Source organism: Pleurodeles waltl, chromosome 4_1, assembly GCF_031143425.1.
Source record: "Pleurodeles waltl isolate 20211129_DDA chromosome 4_1, aPleWal1.hap1.20221129, whole genome shotgun sequence".
Taxonomy (NCBI): domain Eukaryota; kingdom Metazoa; phylum Chordata; class Amphibia; order Caudata; family Salamandridae; genus Pleurodeles; species Pleurodeles waltl.
Genome location: NC_090442.1, coordinates 737,273,840 through 737,291,952, shown reverse-complemented (window position 1 = coordinate 737,291,952; position 18,113 = coordinate 737,273,840). Strand labels below are relative to the sequence as shown.

General features: G+C 42.4%; 1 protein-coding gene across 2 annotated transcripts in view; it reads left to right on the top strand.

Moving 5' to 3' along the window:
- KLHDC10 (kelch domain containing 10) overlaps window positions 1-18,113 on the top strand; it is a 114,345-nt gene that overhangs the window by 60,703 nt on the left and 35,529 nt on the right. The gene's annotated exons all lie outside the window — the stretch shown is intronic.

Below are 18,113 nucleotides of genomic sequence, written 5' to 3'. Positions count from 1 at the left end.
TTGCTAGAACTATATATAATATATATATTTTTTTAATGCTCTTGATTTTCGTGACATCACTCAGCCAGCTGTAATCATGGTATGGCATTTTTGGAAGTGTCCTTTAAAGTAGCCTCATCTTCATTGCCAACTACAGGGAACCTTGAGCTTTGTCTCAGTAGTTTAACATGATCCCAGGAGAAGCGAGTGATAGAGCTTGCATCCAAGGTGGCCACATTGCCTGTTAACTGTATGCTCCTTAGTCCTTCTTAATAGGTTTGTATTGTATTGCAACATTTACATAGCACTTACTACTCCTATGTGGGGCTTCTGAAGCGCTTACCTACATGGGCAGCACGCCGCACCGTTGGATGTATGGAAGAGTGTTAATTTTGTTTAGAATCTGTATGGGAAGTGTTTCCATGTTGTGAGTGAGAACCACTGAGGTGTAGTTATCCTTTTAACTGTGTGATGCATGAAGAAATGTGAGAGATAGGTGCTCCGATTATGGTTTTCGGTTTGCCGGCTACTTTGAGTAGCTCTGCAGGTCCCTTGTTGGTATTCATGTGCATAGTCCACTTAGCGGGTTACTAAACTGGGTTGTCCATTCTGAGATATTATGTTTAAAGTTTATGGTCCTGCACAGACGTAGGTTAAGGGAAGAAGCAGTGGAGAGATCTGCTGAGATGGACTTTGTTACAGTCATTCCAATCTGATTGTCATTCTAATCTGATTGTCATTCTGAAATGCCACAAAGTGGCTGTTGTATGTTGCTAGTCGGGACCTGCAGTGTTGGACCAAATGAGAGTTCTCTGACTACCAATAAGTGTCATATCTCTTCAGTCATTCTGTGCCTGTTCAGTTGGTGATGAGTGGTTTATTGCTGTCAATTGTTATAGTACTGAGTGATGGGTATGATCAATAGCAGTTTTGTCTTGTAGGATTGGAAGAGTGTCGAGCAGTAAAAGGGCATTAATAAGCAGCCTGTATGAACTACATTCCACTGTCTGAGTGCTAAATGTTAAGGTATTCGTTTAAGTTTGGGTTATATATTGGGATTACATTATATAACCATCACTACCCTTGATGAGGCTTTGTGCTTTTTTTGCTGAACAGCACACTACTCCCCAGGGTTAGTGGGTGTTTTTTTTTGTTTTTTTTTTAATAGCTATTGTTGGTTATGGGAATTACTCTTGTGCTCTGTGGTGGCTAAGATTAGTAGGCATTAGGTGTGAGCTTTAGTGGGAAGGAGGATATAGGAATTTAATTCCTTGGTTGGCAGTATTAGATGAGCTACAAAGGATTAGTTATTGTTAGGATGGAGGGTATGACTTTTTAAAGGAGAGGTGTGGGCAATTTGCAGAGATACAATAGTAAGTATCAGGGAAAACATGCATGTTATTTAGAGTAGTCTGTACTTGGAGAGCTGAGTCATGTAGAGGGTAGAAAGGAAGGAGTAGCTGAAAAGGACAAGTATTGGGAAAGCCACTAGATCTCACTTATGAGACCTATTAGCTTGGTTAATGTTTTTAGCAGTGTTGAGCAGCAAAAAACTGGGCCAAAGGAAAAAAAGACCTAATTCCCCAACAGTTGTGCTGCCTTCTTGTAGGTCCAGGCATGTGCACTTGCAAATAGGACTGTTGTCTTTTATGTACCAGTCCAAGTTGGATCGATAAATGTGAGGGGGGGTAGCACAAAAGCGCTGCTTTACAATAGACCTCGAACCGCTTTTTAAAAAAATATATATATTTTTTTTTTTATAAATAAATAATGGATGGGCTGGTTGCAGAAGCTGGAGGGGGTAAAACAACACTGATGAGGAGAAGCAACAAGTGTGAGATCATAAAGGAAGGAGAGCAATGGAGAGTTGGATGCAGAAGTACACAGTGACCGAGCAGCTTGGAGAGTGGGGAGCAGAAGCACAAGGGTGAGAGCCTCACAAGCGTGAGTGATGTGAGAGAAGCACATGGACAAAGAGCACGGGGAGGATAAAATCAAACGAGGGAGGCAGCTGCAAATCACATGCACTCTCTTGGAATGCTTAAATAAAATGAAAAAAGTAGTTCCCTAAAAGCGAGCAGAGGCAGTATAGAAGCCAGGTAATTAGACATGGCATAAGATGCTATGCTTCATGGCAGGGGTAAAGAAGGCATGTGGATAACAGAACATTCAGATATAGCCAGCTTTAAGTACAAGAAAGCCAAAAATAAGAAGTGAAGCTAAGGTTAGTTAAAAATTAGAAACTAAAACCCATCTCTGGCCAAATTAGTGTTTGTGTTGACCAGCATGAAACAGTCACCCACTATCTTCATAAAACGTTTACAGCTTTGTATGTGATGTGGCTGTCCCATAGTGGTTCTTGCAGATGGGAATGGTGGATTATCTTTCCTGTGTGATAAATCTACTGAAGCCATAGTGGCCAAAATCACATTATGGGTTCAGTTTATTTTTTTTATTGGCAGATTATCATTTATACATTTCCCTATATTTTTCTGTTTTATCTTCATCTCAGTAGGTTCTAAATAAATACATTTTGTATGGTTTGTGTGTGTGTGTGTGTGTGTATGTGTATGTGTATATATATATATATATATATATATATATATATATATATATATAATATAATGTTCGATGGCATGTGTAGCTGCAGATACACATGCTATGCATATGTCTGCCATCTAGTGTTGGGCTCGGAGTGTTACAAGTTGTTTTTCTCCGAAGAAGTGTTTTCGAGTCACTGGATCGAGTGACGACTCCTCTTCGGCTCCATTGTGCATGGGCATCAACTCCATGGTAGATTGTTTTCTTTCTGCCATCGGGTTTGGACGTGTTTTCTTTCGCTCCGATAGTTCGATTCGGGAAAACTTAAAACTCTTCATTTCTCATCGGTATTGTTTTTGATCGCGTTACTCCTTCGATAGACACTTCCGTACCGTCTAAACAAACCTCTTTACTCGTCCTTCGGGGCACGCGCGCCCAACTCTGGCCTCGTCGGGCCGACCGTTTGGAAGCCTCATGGATTGGACTCCATTCCGATTCTGTCCTCGGTGCCACGCTATATTCCCTTATTCGGGCCAACACCTTGTCTGTAATCTCTGCCTTTCCCCCGACCATCGGGAAGAAAATTGTGAGGCCTGCAGATCCTTCCGGTCGAAAAAGACGCTTTGCCAGAAGAGCACAGAGATTCGAGATGGCATCAAAGAGCACCGAACATCTCGACATCGAAGAGGAAGAAATCATGCAGACTGCAGTCACCGTTCAAGGATCCAACTCTGACCAGGATTCCGAGGAGGACAGACCAGTCATGGCAGGACAGCACGTGAGTACGCCTGCCCCTGTGTCATCTAAGCCCAAACTTAAGGCCTTGGGAACACCACTGCCGGAAGGCCATGGCTTGACCCGAAAAGAAAAACGCTCGGTGACCAACCCACCAGCTCGGCACCGAAAAAGGCCACCCTTCCGAAGCCATCGGACTCGAGCTAAAGCTCTGTCTCCGAACCGAGCAAACACCGCTCTTTCGAGTCAAAATCTCAAATTATTTTCAGAGCCGAGACCATCTTCAACCCCTTTTTCGATACCGAAAAAGCTAGCTTCGGAACGAAAAAAACTATTTATACTGCGGAGCATGGACCTTCACAAGCACTTAAAGCCACAAAACTACTGAGGAGGACTCGCAAATAGAAGCAATGTATGAAAGGCAAGCCAGGATTCATATCCATAAAGAAACGGGCAGAATTTTAACCGCACCTCCTCCAAAACCAAAGAGGAAATTAGCCTTTCAGGAGGAATTGGACACTACACAGCCTCCAGCTAAAGTGCCAAGAACAAAGGAGAAACCTCCACCTCCTCAAATTTCTCCTTCTCACTCTCCACATCTACATATCTCTCCTCCTACCAGTTCTACACCTATGCAGTCACCATCGCATTCATTTGATTCGCCGCAGGACAATGTGGATCCATGGGATCTTTATGATCCAGACCCCATTCCAGACAATAACCCAGATTGCTATCCCTCGAAGCCTTTACCACCAGAGGATAGTACAGGCTACACTCAAGTGATAGCTAAGGCGGCAACATATCACAATGTCACCATGCATACTGAGCCATTAGAGGATGATTTCTTATTTAAAACACTCTCCTCCACACATGCAACAGATCAGTCTCTTCCTATGCTCCCCGGCATGCTAAAACATGCTGACCAGATATTTAAAGAGCCAGTAAAGGCAAGGATAATTACTCCTAGAGTGGAGAAAATATAAGCCACCTCCTTCCAATCCTGTCTATATTACCCAACAGCTACCTCAGACTCAGTAGTTGTAAGCGCTGCCAGGAAGAGAGCAAGTTGTCGTCAGGTGATGCACCCCCACCACACAAAGAGAGTAGGAAGTTTGATGCTGCAGAGGAAAGGATGGCATCTCGGGCAGCCAACCAGTGGAGAATAGCCAACTCTCAGGCATTGTTGGCTAGATATGACAGGGCCCACTGGGACGAGATGAAAGATATAATCCAACATCTCCCTAAGGAGCAGAAAAAAAGGGCACAACTGATAGTAGAGGAAGGGCAAGCCATCACTAACAATCAGATTAGGTCGGCCCTAGACTCTGCATATACAGCAGCCAGAACCATCAACACTGCTGTAACAATAAGGAGACATGCATGGCTTAGGCCTTCAGGATTCAAGCCTAAAATCCAACAGGCAGTGTTGAATATGCCATTCAACGAAAAACAGCTTTTCGGCCCAGAAGTTGACACTGCTATTGAAAAGATGAAAAGGGTTCAGACACCGCAAAAGCCATGGGTGCACTTTATACCACACAATACAGGGGATCCTTTCGTAAACCCCAATTTAGAGGTGGATTTAGAGCCCAAACTGCTGAGGCATCCACGTCACAGCTAAAGCCGGCCTACCAACCTCCATACCAACAAGGTGGTTTCAAAAGCACTAATAGAGGCCAGTACCCCAGAGGCAGGGAAAAATATCAAACATCAAAACAAGCCTCGCAACACAGTAAACAGTGACTTGTGCCACTCCTTTCCAATTCACACCTCCCCTGTGGGGGAAAGGCTGCAAAAGTTCCACAACAATTCACTAAACATTACCACAGACAGCTGGGTATTATCAATTATCCACAATGGCTATTGCCTAGAATTGATACAAACTCCACCAAACATTCCACCAAAACCACACAGGCTATCCACAGACCACATCACTCTGTTGCAGGAAGAAGTCAAATCTCTATTAATCAAGCAATAGAAGCTGTGCCACAAAATCAAATAGGTACGGGAGTTTACTAACTGTATTTTATCATTCCCAAAAAAGATGGAACCTTAAAGCCAATATTAGATCTCAGAACACTCAATCTTTACATCCTGTCAGAACCCTTTCATACATGACACTATAGGATTATCCCACTACTTCAGCAACACGATTTCATGGCAACGTTAGACCTCAAAGATGCATATTTTCACATAACCATCCATCCTGTGCACAGAAAATATCTCAGGTTTGTCATTCAAGGAAAGCTTTATCAGTTCAAAGTGTTACCCTTCGGAATAACAGCTCCAAGGGTATTCACAAAAGGCCTGGCGGTAGTCGCAGCCTACCTAAGAAGACAACACATTCATGTCTTTCCATATCTAGACGATTGGCTAATAAAATCAGTCATACACAGTGTCAAAACAATGCGCATTATGTAATACGAACCCTGCACACGCCAGGGTCCTCCATAAACTACCAAAAGTCCCAACTACAACCTGCGCAAATTCAACAGTATTTAGGGGCAATACTAAATACTCAAAACGCGCTTGCAAGTCCAAATACGCAAAGAATACAAGCTTTTCACAATATATTGGCACAAATACAGACAGGTCAACAGTACACTGTCAAATTCGTCATGAAAGTATTAGGCATGATGGCATCATGTATTGCAATTGTTCCACATGCAACACTAAACATGCGACCCTTGCAAAAGTGCCTTGCACAAAAATGGTCACAAGTACAGGCTCAACTTCAAGATCTAGTGTTGATAGACCGCCAAACATACATGTCCTTTCAGTGGTGGAATTCCACAAATCTAAACAAAGGGTGGCCATTTCAAGACCCCATGCCTCAGACCATACTTACAGCAGATGCATCAATGATTGGCTGGAGAGCTCACCTCAACAATCCCAACATTCAAGGACCATGGGATGCCCAACACAAACAGCTACATATAAATCACTTAGAGCTGTTAGCTGTCTTCCTAGCACGCAAAGCTTTTCAGCCTCTCCTTAATCACAAAAATGTCTTGATCAAAACAGACATGACCACCTGTATTATCTAAACAAAGAAGGAGGGACACATTCGTCCCACCTCTCCCTCCTAGCTCAAAGTTTGGAAATGGGCAATACACAACCACATTCACCTGGTAGCACAGTACATCCCAGGGATACACAACCAATTAGCAGATGTTCTCAGCAGAAATCATCAACAGACACGCGAGTGGGAGATTCACCCTCAAGTACTTCAAAAATACTTTAATCAATGGGAAACACCAGACATAGATCTGTTTGCCACCAGCGAAAACGCAAAATGACAAAACTTCGCATCCAGATACCCACATTCCCTGTCCAAGGGCAATGCTCTATGGATCAATTGGTCAGGGATATTTGCTTACACTTTTCTTCCTCCCCCACTCATTCCCTTTCTAATCAACAAACTGCGGCAAAACACCCTCAATCTGATACTCATAGCGCCAATGTGGGCACGTCAGCCGTGGTACACAACACTACTAGACCTGTCAGTAGTACCACACTCAAAACTCTCACACAGACCAGATCTGTTGACACAAAACGAGGGAAGATCAGGCACCCAAATCCCAATACACTCAATCTAGCGATTTGGCTCCTGAGGTCATAGAATTTGGGTATCTACAACTACCAACTGAATGTATGGAAGTAATTAAGCAAGCGAGAAAACCCACTACCAGACCGTGCTATACCAACAAATAGAAAAGATTTGTATATTACTGTCAATCTAAACAAATTGCCCCTTTCAGCATCAATACAAGATATTGTATGCTATCTGCTTCATTTACAAAAATCAAATTTAGCATTTTTGTTCCATAAAAATACATCTCACTGCAATTTCCGCATATTAGCAAAATATACAGCGCAGCTCTTTATTTAGAGTTCCTGTTATCAGAGCCTTCATGGAAGGTTTAAAACGCATCATCCCACCTAGAACACCTCCAGTTCCTTCGTGGAATCTAAACATAGTGCTTACGCGACTTATGGGCCCACCATTTGTACCTATGCACTCATGTCAAATGCAATTCTTAACATGGAAGGTTGTCTTTCTAGTCGCAATTACATCATTGTGAAGAGTCAGTGAAATTCAAACTTTTACTATTGAAGAACCGTTCATACAAATACATAAACATAAAGTCGTACTACAAACTAACCCTAAATTTCTTCCTAAAGTAGTATCACCTTTTCATATCCATCAAACAGTGAACTACCAGTCTTCTTCCCACAGCCAGATTCTGTGGCAGAAAGAGCTCTACATACATTAGACATTAAAAGAGCTCTAATGTACTACATAGATGGAACAAAACCATTCAGGAAAACTAAACAGCTATTTGTAGCTTTTCAAAACCTCATACTGGTAACCACATTCCAAAACAAGGTTTAGCAAGATGGATAGTAAAATGCATCCAAACGTGTTACCTTAAAGACAACTTTTAGTTGCACCTAAAGCACATTCCACAAGGAAAAAAGGTGCTACAATGGCCTTCTTAGGAAATATACCAATGGCTGAAATATGTAAGGCAGCTACCTGGTCAACACCACATACATTTACTAAACATTATTGTGTAGATGTTTTAGCAGCTCAGCAAGCCACAGTAGGTCAAGCTGTAATAGGAACATTATTTCAAACAGCTTCAACTCCTACAGGCTAACCACCGCTTTTATGGGAGGAATAACTGTTTTCTAGTCTATGCATAGCATGTGTATCTGCAGCTATACATGCCATCGAATGGAAAATGTCACCCAGTGTACATCTGTTTGTGGCATGTTCTGCTGCAGATTCACATGGACCCTCCCACCTCCCCGGAAGCCTGTAGTCGTTTAAGTTGAACAAACACTTGTATATATGTGCACGGACATCTCTTTTCTTTATACTCTCACTCCTACCTTACCCTCTGCGGGAAAACAATCTAACATGGAGTCAGTGCCCATGCGCAATGGAGCCGAAGAGGAGTCGTCACTCGATCCTGTGACTCAAACACTTCTTCGAAGAAAAACAACTTGTAACACTCCGAGCCCAACACTAGATGGCAGATGTATGCATAGCATGTGAATCTGCAGCGGAACATGCCACGAACAGATGTACACTGGATAAGTGACATTCTCTCTCTTTCTCTTTCTCTTTCTCTTTCTCTTTCTCTTTCTCTTTCTCTTTCTCTTTCTCTTTCTCTTTCTCTTTCTCTTTCTCTTTCTCTTTCTCTTTCTCTTTCTCTTTCTCTTTCTCTTTCTCTTTCTCTTTCTCTTTCTCTTTCTCCTCTCCTCTCTTTCTCCTCTCCTCTCTTTCTCCTCTCCTCTCTTTCTCCTCTCCTCTCTTTCTCCTCTCCTCTCCTCTCTTTCTCCTCTCCTCTCTTTCTCCTCTCCTCTCCTCTCTTTCTCCTCTCCTCTCTTTCTCCTCTCTTTCTCCTCTCCTCTCTTTCTCCTCTCCTCTCTTTCTCCTCTCCTCTCTTTCTCCTCTCCTCTCCTCTCTTTCTCCTCTCCTCTCTTTCTCCTCTCTTTCTCCTCTCTTTCTCCTCTCCTCTCTTTCTCCTCTCTTTCTCCTCTCTTTCTCCTCTCTTTCTCCTCTCTTTCTCCTCTCTTTCTCCTCTCTTTCTCCTCTCTTTCTCCTCTCTTTCTCCTCTCTTTCTCCTCTCTTTCTCTCTCACCCTGCAACACCAACGACTCTAGATTTGCTCACCTCAAATGTCTGCTTATCTAGCAAAGTTTTTAAGCATAAGATCAGCACAGTGCTATCCATGCCGAGCTAGATAGTGGCAGTCTTTTGCCATTTGTACAGCAAAATCTTTAAGCATAGGATTGACAGTGTCATCCTCACTGAGCTGTAAAATGACAAAAGCCATTTACCACTCTAGGCACAGTATTACAGCTTTGGACTGGTCCAGTACCGTCCAAGCCTATCTTAGTTATAGGCTGTCTGGGGAATATAAGGCATGGATGAGATTTCAAGTGGAAGAAAATAGATTTTGTAGATGCCTGTTAGGCTTACCACCCAGTAGGTCCCATTATCTTGTTTATGGGGAGCTCAGATTAAAATGTTTCAGACCAAATCAAACTACCCCATTACTGTGACAGTCTGGATGGGCTAACAGACCTACTATATTAAATAGGGACATCATTGAGGATTGCTTGACATGTGATCAAGGGCATAAAATCCTGAGGTTTAAGCATGTGAAGCAATTATGTAATAAATTAGGGGGACCTGATTTGTACCTCCCACCAACAAGAACAACCCCGAAAGACAAAATTTATGTCAAGCAGGTTTATTGGGAGAGGGCGGAGGTTAGTAGGGAAATGGCAGAAAATGGCTAAACATATTGTGCAGGAGTACTAATCATTCAGACCTCCCCCAGTTTAACAACCTATCTTTCTTTGGTTAAAATGAGTGGGAAAGAGTTACTGACACGATTTGGGATAGGTAGTATAAGTTATCTGTCTTTCCCTTTGGGCCAATATAACACAGCTTCAATCTATTCATGTCCGTGTGATGAAACCTCACATCCTACATTGTTGCTTTTTTGTAAATCTTGTAGACCTTTTACCCATCAATATTTGGTTCTGATCCTTAAAACATATGGCTTTTTAAAATGTAAACCTGCACTTTATTTTCTACAGATCCTCCTATAATCATGTTCTTTGTTGCTCAGTAGTAGGTGCTTTTTCAAAAAAATCTGCTGTGCGGCTACAGAATTTAACGTTTAAAAAAAAAAAGGGAGGGGGAATGGAGGCAAAACTAACTTACTATCTATTGCTTACGGTTGGTGGGTAAAGGTTATTTGATATTTTAGGGGTGGCGAGTAAAGACCGAGGAAAATGCGGGGTCCACTAATAAAAATACATTTTAAGATGAAAGTGATTATAGATGGAGATTTACCGTCCTTTTTGGTTACTGGCTACTGTAGAACACCCGAACAAAGGTTGTCTGTATCGAAAGCGGAGTTGGCATTCTCCGCAATGCTTTCTCAGCAGTCCTCTGCCCCACAGCGAAAAAGGTTACTGACACGCCGGAGTTTAGAATTCCTACATTTTATTTGGGGGCTAGGACTCGTTTGATCACCTAGATAGGTGCCATCTTCACTGTGTACATAAAGTGCAAACATATTACATCATAATGGGCAGAGACAACATACTTGGGAAAGTGCTTTTGCTCATAATTTAAGTAAAACAACTATACAAAACATTGGCTCAATGGCTTTGGACATTGATCGTGAACTTATTCATTTGAAAATATTACTTTAACCACATGAACAAACTTGCTAATGCAAAGATTATTTTATTGAAAGATTTCTATTTACAACCACGTATGAACCTAATATTTGGTCATATTAAAAACACCTTCCAATAATTACTTATTAAATAATCCATAAAATAACCTGTTCATATATGCTTTCCCATAAAGTTATATTGCACCAATTCCTCTGAACTGTTAATCACTGCAGAGTATTCAGAGACTTCCCAAAGAAATAAGTGTGTGCGCAGATGATTTCTTTCGTGTTGGAGGAACAAATATCATTACCAGGTTAAGAAGTTTAAAAGCAACCCGAAATAGAAACGGAAAACATTTGGACAATGTATATATTGTACTGCCTGTTCAGGCCCCTGGTCAAGCAGCGGATGGGCCAGTCACGTGTTTTGGCATGCTATAAAGGGAACACCATGCTCTCTTCAAGGGCTAATTGACCTTCAAATTTTTGCAGTGGTAAAAACAAAAGGACAACTTCTGGCATCCCAGAGGAAGGCATGCTGTGTCAGCTAGTGAAGCATGCCCTGTGAAAAGTGACCTCTTAACAAACTCATAAACATGCATAAAAATGTGCCTCAAAAAACAAGGCAAAACGAGAACTGCTGCTGGTAAAAGGGAATGCAGAATCCACAGAACTCCTTACAAAAGATATACACAGAGCGGTGGGGGGGGGGGGCGCATGCAAGGAGAGGTAGCTTTAAAATGTATTCTCTTGAATTGCTTCACAAAAAGAGTTCCCAAAAAGTGAGCAGTCGTGAAAGAATATATAAGGAGCCAATCGGGGAGGTAGCAGTTGTGGAAGAATTACAGAAGTCAATCAGGGAGGTAGTGAAAAAGATATGCTTTACAGAAGGAGCTAGCTCAGGTTGGACAGCCTAAAACAAATAAAGCCAACGAACAGAAAGCATGCAGTTGTGAGTTACAAAAGTCAAAGCCATTGGTAAGCAGTGGGTGGAATGCATTTCTAGGTCTGCTTCCAGCTTGTCCCCAATAAGTCTTTGCAACCACAAATCTGCGCAGTCTGGTAGGCTTCAACCTAAAAAGGAATCGAGAGTTGAAAGTATTTTTTTTTTTTTTATTTTTTTTTTTTTTGTAGTCAGTCAGTTTTCATTGTAGGGTTTTTAAGAATGTTATGGAACGTTTTGAGATCAGACTTAAATTAACCCACCCTACTTGAGTACCGTTGAGATGAATAATCGGCAGTTTTCCCAAAACAAAAACACTGTCTGGTTTTCCTTTGTGATGCATTATAATTAATTAATTAATGGCTGCCCTTGGAAATACCCCTTACCCACCGACCATGCATGCCTCCTGGGCATCATCCTGGAGTCCACGCTGTCCATGACCTGCAAGGTCAATACCGTCTCACTGTCATGCTTCCACACTCTTTGCCTCCTCCGAAAGATCTTCAAGTGGATCCCCACCGAGGCAAGAAGGATGGTCACCCCCACACTCGTCCGCAGCAAACTCGATTACGACAATGCTCTCTATGCCGGAATCACCAAGAAGCTCCAAGCAAGACTCCTGAGACTTCAGAATGCAGCAGCCAGACTCATCCTAGACATCCCCCGCTACAGCCACCTCTCCACCCACCTCGGAGACCTGCACTGGCCTCCCATCAACAAACTCATCACCTACAACACCTACACCTACAACGCTCTGCACAACATTGGGCCGGCCTACCTCAACCACCACCTATCTTTCTACACCCCCGCCAGACAGCTTCGATCTTCTTAACTTACCTTCGCCGCCACCCCTCGAATCAGGAAGAGCACTGTAGGAGGCAGATTATTCTCTTACCTTGCAGCACGGACCTAGAACACACTAGCTAGCCACCTCAGCCAGGCCCCCTCGCTGAATCCATTCAAGAAGGACCTCAAGTCCTGGCTCTTTGACTGATTGGCTCCACTTCAACAGCGCCTTCAGACCCCAGGGGTGATGAGCAGCACTATACAAATTGCTGATTGCTGATCTGCTGGTCAGTGAGTCCATGGCCTCTGATTTGCCTCTCTCAGCCTCTTCTCACTGCTTGTCTCTCCTGCTCACTTCATGTGTTCTCCACATCCGCTTCGACATGTACACTTTATGTAGTCTCCAGCTCTACATCCTTTGACTCACTGCCCTGGTCTCCTGTCAAGATTTTCATGTTTTTTTTTTTTTTTTTTTTTTTACAGTTTTCTTACCCAAAGTTTGTGTTTTGGAGTGGTTGCATGCATTCGCTGCCCTTGCCCTGGCACAGCCCTGTGTATGGGTATCTCTCATCCCCAGGAGCGAGTGGCATGCCTGGCCATGTTTTTCCATTTGTATTCCAACATTTTGCTATCTTGCAATTGGAAATGAAGTTATTAAAGCAAGCCTTTGCAATGCAATAGGTCTCAAATATGTGAGAGTTAGAGATATTGGTGTTGTAAATGACAATGCCTTTTACCTATGTGTTTTGGTTTGGAGCGTAGAGGATGGGTGCCAGGTGCCACAGCAACCCTCCCAGGCTTGTCGCTGCAGGAGAGAGGACACAACCATGCCACCATCTTAGGGGAGTTTTTGCCTTATATCTTCAGACTGACTGTGGTACTCTAGAGATGCAACTCACTCTAGTATGTTTACCTTAACTTTTATAGCGCCAAGCAAGTCACAAAGTGACACCTTTGTGGCATTTAAATAAGAGAATGAGGGGGTCAAAAGAGTTGGGAGCAAAGAAAAGGGGGCAGCCATATATTTCTGTGTTAAGCTTTTAAAAGAATTATTCCTCTACATTGGCAATACCAGCCTAACTTTTAAAAGCGTTGACTGTATACAAAGAATATAACAGAAGAGGCTGCTTACCAGCAAATTAATTATAGTGTATTATTGAGAATGGCACCTTCTTTGCAGTGCTATGAAATGGCACAATTGTTTTGCCAAGTGCTATATTTAAAAAAATAAAAAAGTTAATACCAGACTTGCCCAACACGCCCCAGACCAAGAACCCCAGGGGAGAGTATGTGGCGAAGGGCCAGAGCTGCTGACCTTGGAGCTGGGAAACAAGGTTCGAGTCTCGCACCGGCTCAACATCTTATGATTCTACGCAAATCACTTAATCTCCCCTTGCTAGCATAAATAAATGTTTTCTTGTGTAACGTAACCAGTTCTCATCTAAAGTGATGTAATACCTTTTGTATAGAGTTCACGATAACTGATCTCTACTTGAAGAGGCCCAATTTACATCCAAAGGTTAGATGTTTTTTGCTATCAAGCTTGAGGCCGTGAAGTGCTTGGGTCTGGAGTCACAACTCCTTTTCCACCATTTTGGAGACAACACCTTTCGCCATCTTCTTGCCTAGAACTAACCTATGTGCTTGGTTGGTGACCCTCTTGAGGTTCTCAAGAGCACCTGCAATCGCCTAGAATTAAGCTCTACTCAAGTCAGCTAGTCAATGCACCCACTGCAGAGGTCTTGACAGAACGAGAATGTCACAGATTACATTCCTGACACAGCCTTTTCACCTCTTCATCTCTGCAAGGTCGATGCAAATGAATTCTAGTGATTTAGATAAGAATGGCACCTACTTTGCAGCACTGTGAAATGGCAGAACCTATGTTACCAGCGCTATATAAGAAAAAATGAGTTATTCCCAGACTGCCCCAACACGCACCAGACAAAGAATCCCTGGGGAGAGGATGTGGCGTAAGGCCCATAGCTTAAGACTTTGGAGCTGGGGAACACAGGTTGATCCTCAGCGTCGGCTCAACATCCTGTGATTCTGGGCAAATCACTTAATCTCCCCTTGCTACCAAAAATGAATGTGTTCTTGTGTAATGTAACCAGTGCTGCTCATGTGAAGTACTGTAATACCTTTGTGTCAAGTTTGCGCAACATAAAACTGCTAAGAAAAAAACAAACTATTGTGTAGAAACAGCAAGAACCAAGGAACACGAAGAAACATCATACCGCCCTGAGGGAAGCATTGGGCAAAAGAAAAAAAATAGTGCACCGACAAGAAGTTATCTGACCCTGTTACATGGATTATTGCACAATTGACCAGTTTTCAAGGTGGTAACAAAACAGCCTCAATGGGGGACAAGCGTAAAGCATTTACCAACAACATTAAGGGATTTTCTTTGAAAGGCAGGCCTAGGAAGGAATGAAAGTGACAGGCGTGGGTAAAGCTCTCAGAATGGATTACAACATGTTGGGTATGCTCGACCTAATAATCCGAATGTCAAGAGTGCACCATGAAAAGCAGGACTGAGCGATCTAATCCCAACCGGCATAGGAGATGTTTGTTTAAAGTAGCACCTCAAAGTGACTGTTCACTTAGGTCATGCTACCCTTGGAGCTTCAGAAGGTGTACATCCAGCAAGTCAGAATGCCTGTAGTCCTTTTTTTAAATCTCTCTCGCTCTCCGAGAAGTCTTTCCTCAGAGGAGCACTTCTCATAGTGTCAGTAAATAGCATGCACAGATTTCAACCTTCTAATGTAAACACAGTTCGCTGTCTACATGTGTCCTCTAGTACTTTTAAACACCCACCGACCATGTACATGAAGGCAGTGACTGTGAAAAGATGTTCCCACTTTAGCTGTAATCACTCAAGATATTGTAAATTAAAAGCAGTTTTTGAATGCATGAACTGGTATGTATATGGTGTGATTTGAGGTTGGTAGTGCTGTTTCATTTGTGTGGCACTTCAAACAAACACCTCAATGTCTATATTTGTTCATTGAACCGGTGAAGTATTATTACTGATAATGCTGGACTTGGCAACAAGATCTGGAGGGAACATATATAGAAGGAGGTGAGTTTGATTACTGTGAAGAGATAGCAGCACAACAGATCATACATTTATCACATAGGCATAGTTACGTCGTCAATCTCAGGAGAGGAGGGCTAGAAATTAATTTGAAGAGACTGAAAATGGTTGTTTATCGCGCAGCTGTTGTGGGTTGAGCATCCTCTTGGAGTGTCTGCCTAAGTATAAAGAAAGTGTTTTTTTGTTTTTTAATTGGGTCCAAGCCTTGTAATTGAATCATTTTTGTGTTTTCTAAACTATTTTTGATTCCAGTGTTTGCCCCTTTTAAAGGTTAAGGAAACCATGTATTGAAAGCGTTAATTTGCTACAGTTTGCATAATTGAAAGGCTTCACTTCATTCTTTCTGCAAGCATTTGAGGCTTCTTCGTCAGGTTTCTGGGCAGTGGTGCCACAACGTCTATGCTTTTTACACTGGACCAGTTCTTCAGACTCAGTCTGGTATTTAATTGTAGCTGTCATGCATTGGCAGACTAGAAACGTAAGGCACATGAAAGTGAGTATTTTTGTTGCACCCACTAAATATTTGTCCTTGTGAAAGGAAGGCCATCTTAAAGCCACAATACGCTCCTTGCTGGGACTAATACATTGCAGTTTTTTTTTTTTGGCAAAGACATCAAGGGGTGCTGTGTCATGATATAGAGCGAGGTTATTGTTTGAGCTCCTTTATTAGTTTATAGCTTGCCATTCTTGCTCTCTATTGGCTATTTGCCCTCCTTTGGCTGACATGTTCATAATGAAGTTGAAAAAAATAGCCTCTTACCTCAAACTCTTCTAGAAAGTCTCCTCTTCTGCAGACATCCAACTCGTCAAACACAGTACACATCTTCCAGACCTGGATGTCCAGCATCTGCCTGAAACAAAACCCCACCAGGACAGAATTCCAGTTTTTTGCTCAGGAAAACAGGCAAGAAATGGTAAAAAGAAGAATTAAAAAAAAATAATAATAATAATGGGCTCGAAGACTTGCTCCTTCGTTCCTTTAAATCCCAGCTTTCACCAAATGCCAGGTTACTTGGGTTCATTGTGGACACCAACCTTGCGCTCAAGTAACACACAGCCAAAATACAGACTGCTTGGTACCAGCTGTATCTTCTAAAGAAAGTTAAACCATTTCTTGTAGAGTGACTTCAGAACTGCTGTTGAAGTCCTTGTACTCTTGCATCTGAATGGTTGTTACAATGTACTTATTGGCCTTTCAGACTCCCCACTAGCGCACGTTGGAGGCATCCTACATGCTGTAGCAAGGCATCCAAGGCCTGAAGTAATATGATTACATCAACTCCCACCTTGATGGAACTCCAATGGCTCCCTTTGCTGGCCCGCACTGTCATCTAAACTAGCTGCATCCTTTTCAGAGCTGTCATGTTTTGCACTCCTGCTTACTTTGCAGACAAGCACACCGTCTCTGGGAGAACTTGTCATACCCACAACTAGGACACCATCAGACTGGAGACTATGATGTAAGAAATCAAAAAACAGGCAGCCGGCCTTCCATATATGCACCCAGGATCTAGAACAACATCCGCATATCCACCAGGATTGGCCCACCTATGCTCTAATTTAGAAAAAGAGTTGATAACTCAACTCCTTAATGAATACTGCAACTCAGTCCAGTAACAGTACAATTCTGCTCTCGGAATCCAGCTGGCTCTCCTACTACTCGTTGACCATATACATGCCTTTGGCCTTGTACGGTGTTACTCTATATTTTGACTCGGTTTTGTGCTATACAAATACCACCTGCAACCTGCATGCTCAGTATCAATAGCACTTGAGATACAATTAATATTCTTATATATCCTAATGGCGCTGCCACTAGGTAGTTATAGTTAGGAGCTAGTTTCTATTGTTTTGCCAAACTTTGGTGCTGTTTGATGGAGCTTCACTAAATTTCTCCCCACCCCCCAAAAAAAAACGTGTTTGCTTCAGCTGCTGTCTGGAAGGTTTTGGGGTGATCCTTCAAGCGGGGGGTCGAGAAAAAGGGGGTCCCAAAACACGTTTTCCCCATTCATTTTTCCATAGGAATTTTGAACAGTGATAGTGCCTGAACCACTTGGCAGAATTACACCAAATTTGGCAAAAAGGTCGTTTTGGTTCAGAAAGAGGCCTATTTGTTATTTGATGTAAATCCGTTCAGCAGTTTTTGAGAAATTAAAGAAAATCCAAATTTGTATATGTAGGGACGCGAAGGCTTTGCGCCCCCTCCTGATCTCGTGCTGAGATCTGATTGTCTGACAACACTTCAACAATGAAGTGTTGGTAGCCATCTTGGTACCCGGCTTTAGCCATGTCCCAAAAAAGATGTTAAAAAAAGGGGCCAGGGTAGAGTCACCCTCACCCCCTTTTTTAAAGATTTTTCACAGTAGTGCTACATACATGAAGCCTGAGCGCTCACATAATGATGCAATTCTGCTGTTGAAATCCTTTGGCCATATTCAGCAGGAGTAGCCGCTGGACTCTGGCAAAATATACCAGGCCCTCAGCCTCACCCACCACGGATGGCCAACCCCCCCGCAGCACGTTTAGAGACCTGCTTGCTTAAACCAGTTTTCACTTTTTTGATGGAATTTCTTGTAGCTCCCTTCCTTCATTAGATTCCCCATTCTGGTATTTTTTATCCGGCAGCATGTTGCAACATGAGGTGTCATTGCATGAAGTATCGAAATAGTCCTTTCTGCCCCTTCTTAATTTTTGGTTACTCAGCTTGCATGAGACTTTCTTTTTTTTTTTTTTTTTTTCCCGCTAAATTTTATATCAAATTCTTATAACTACTTCTACCCAGATTATTAATTTATTTAGACATTTTACAGAAATTGGTGCT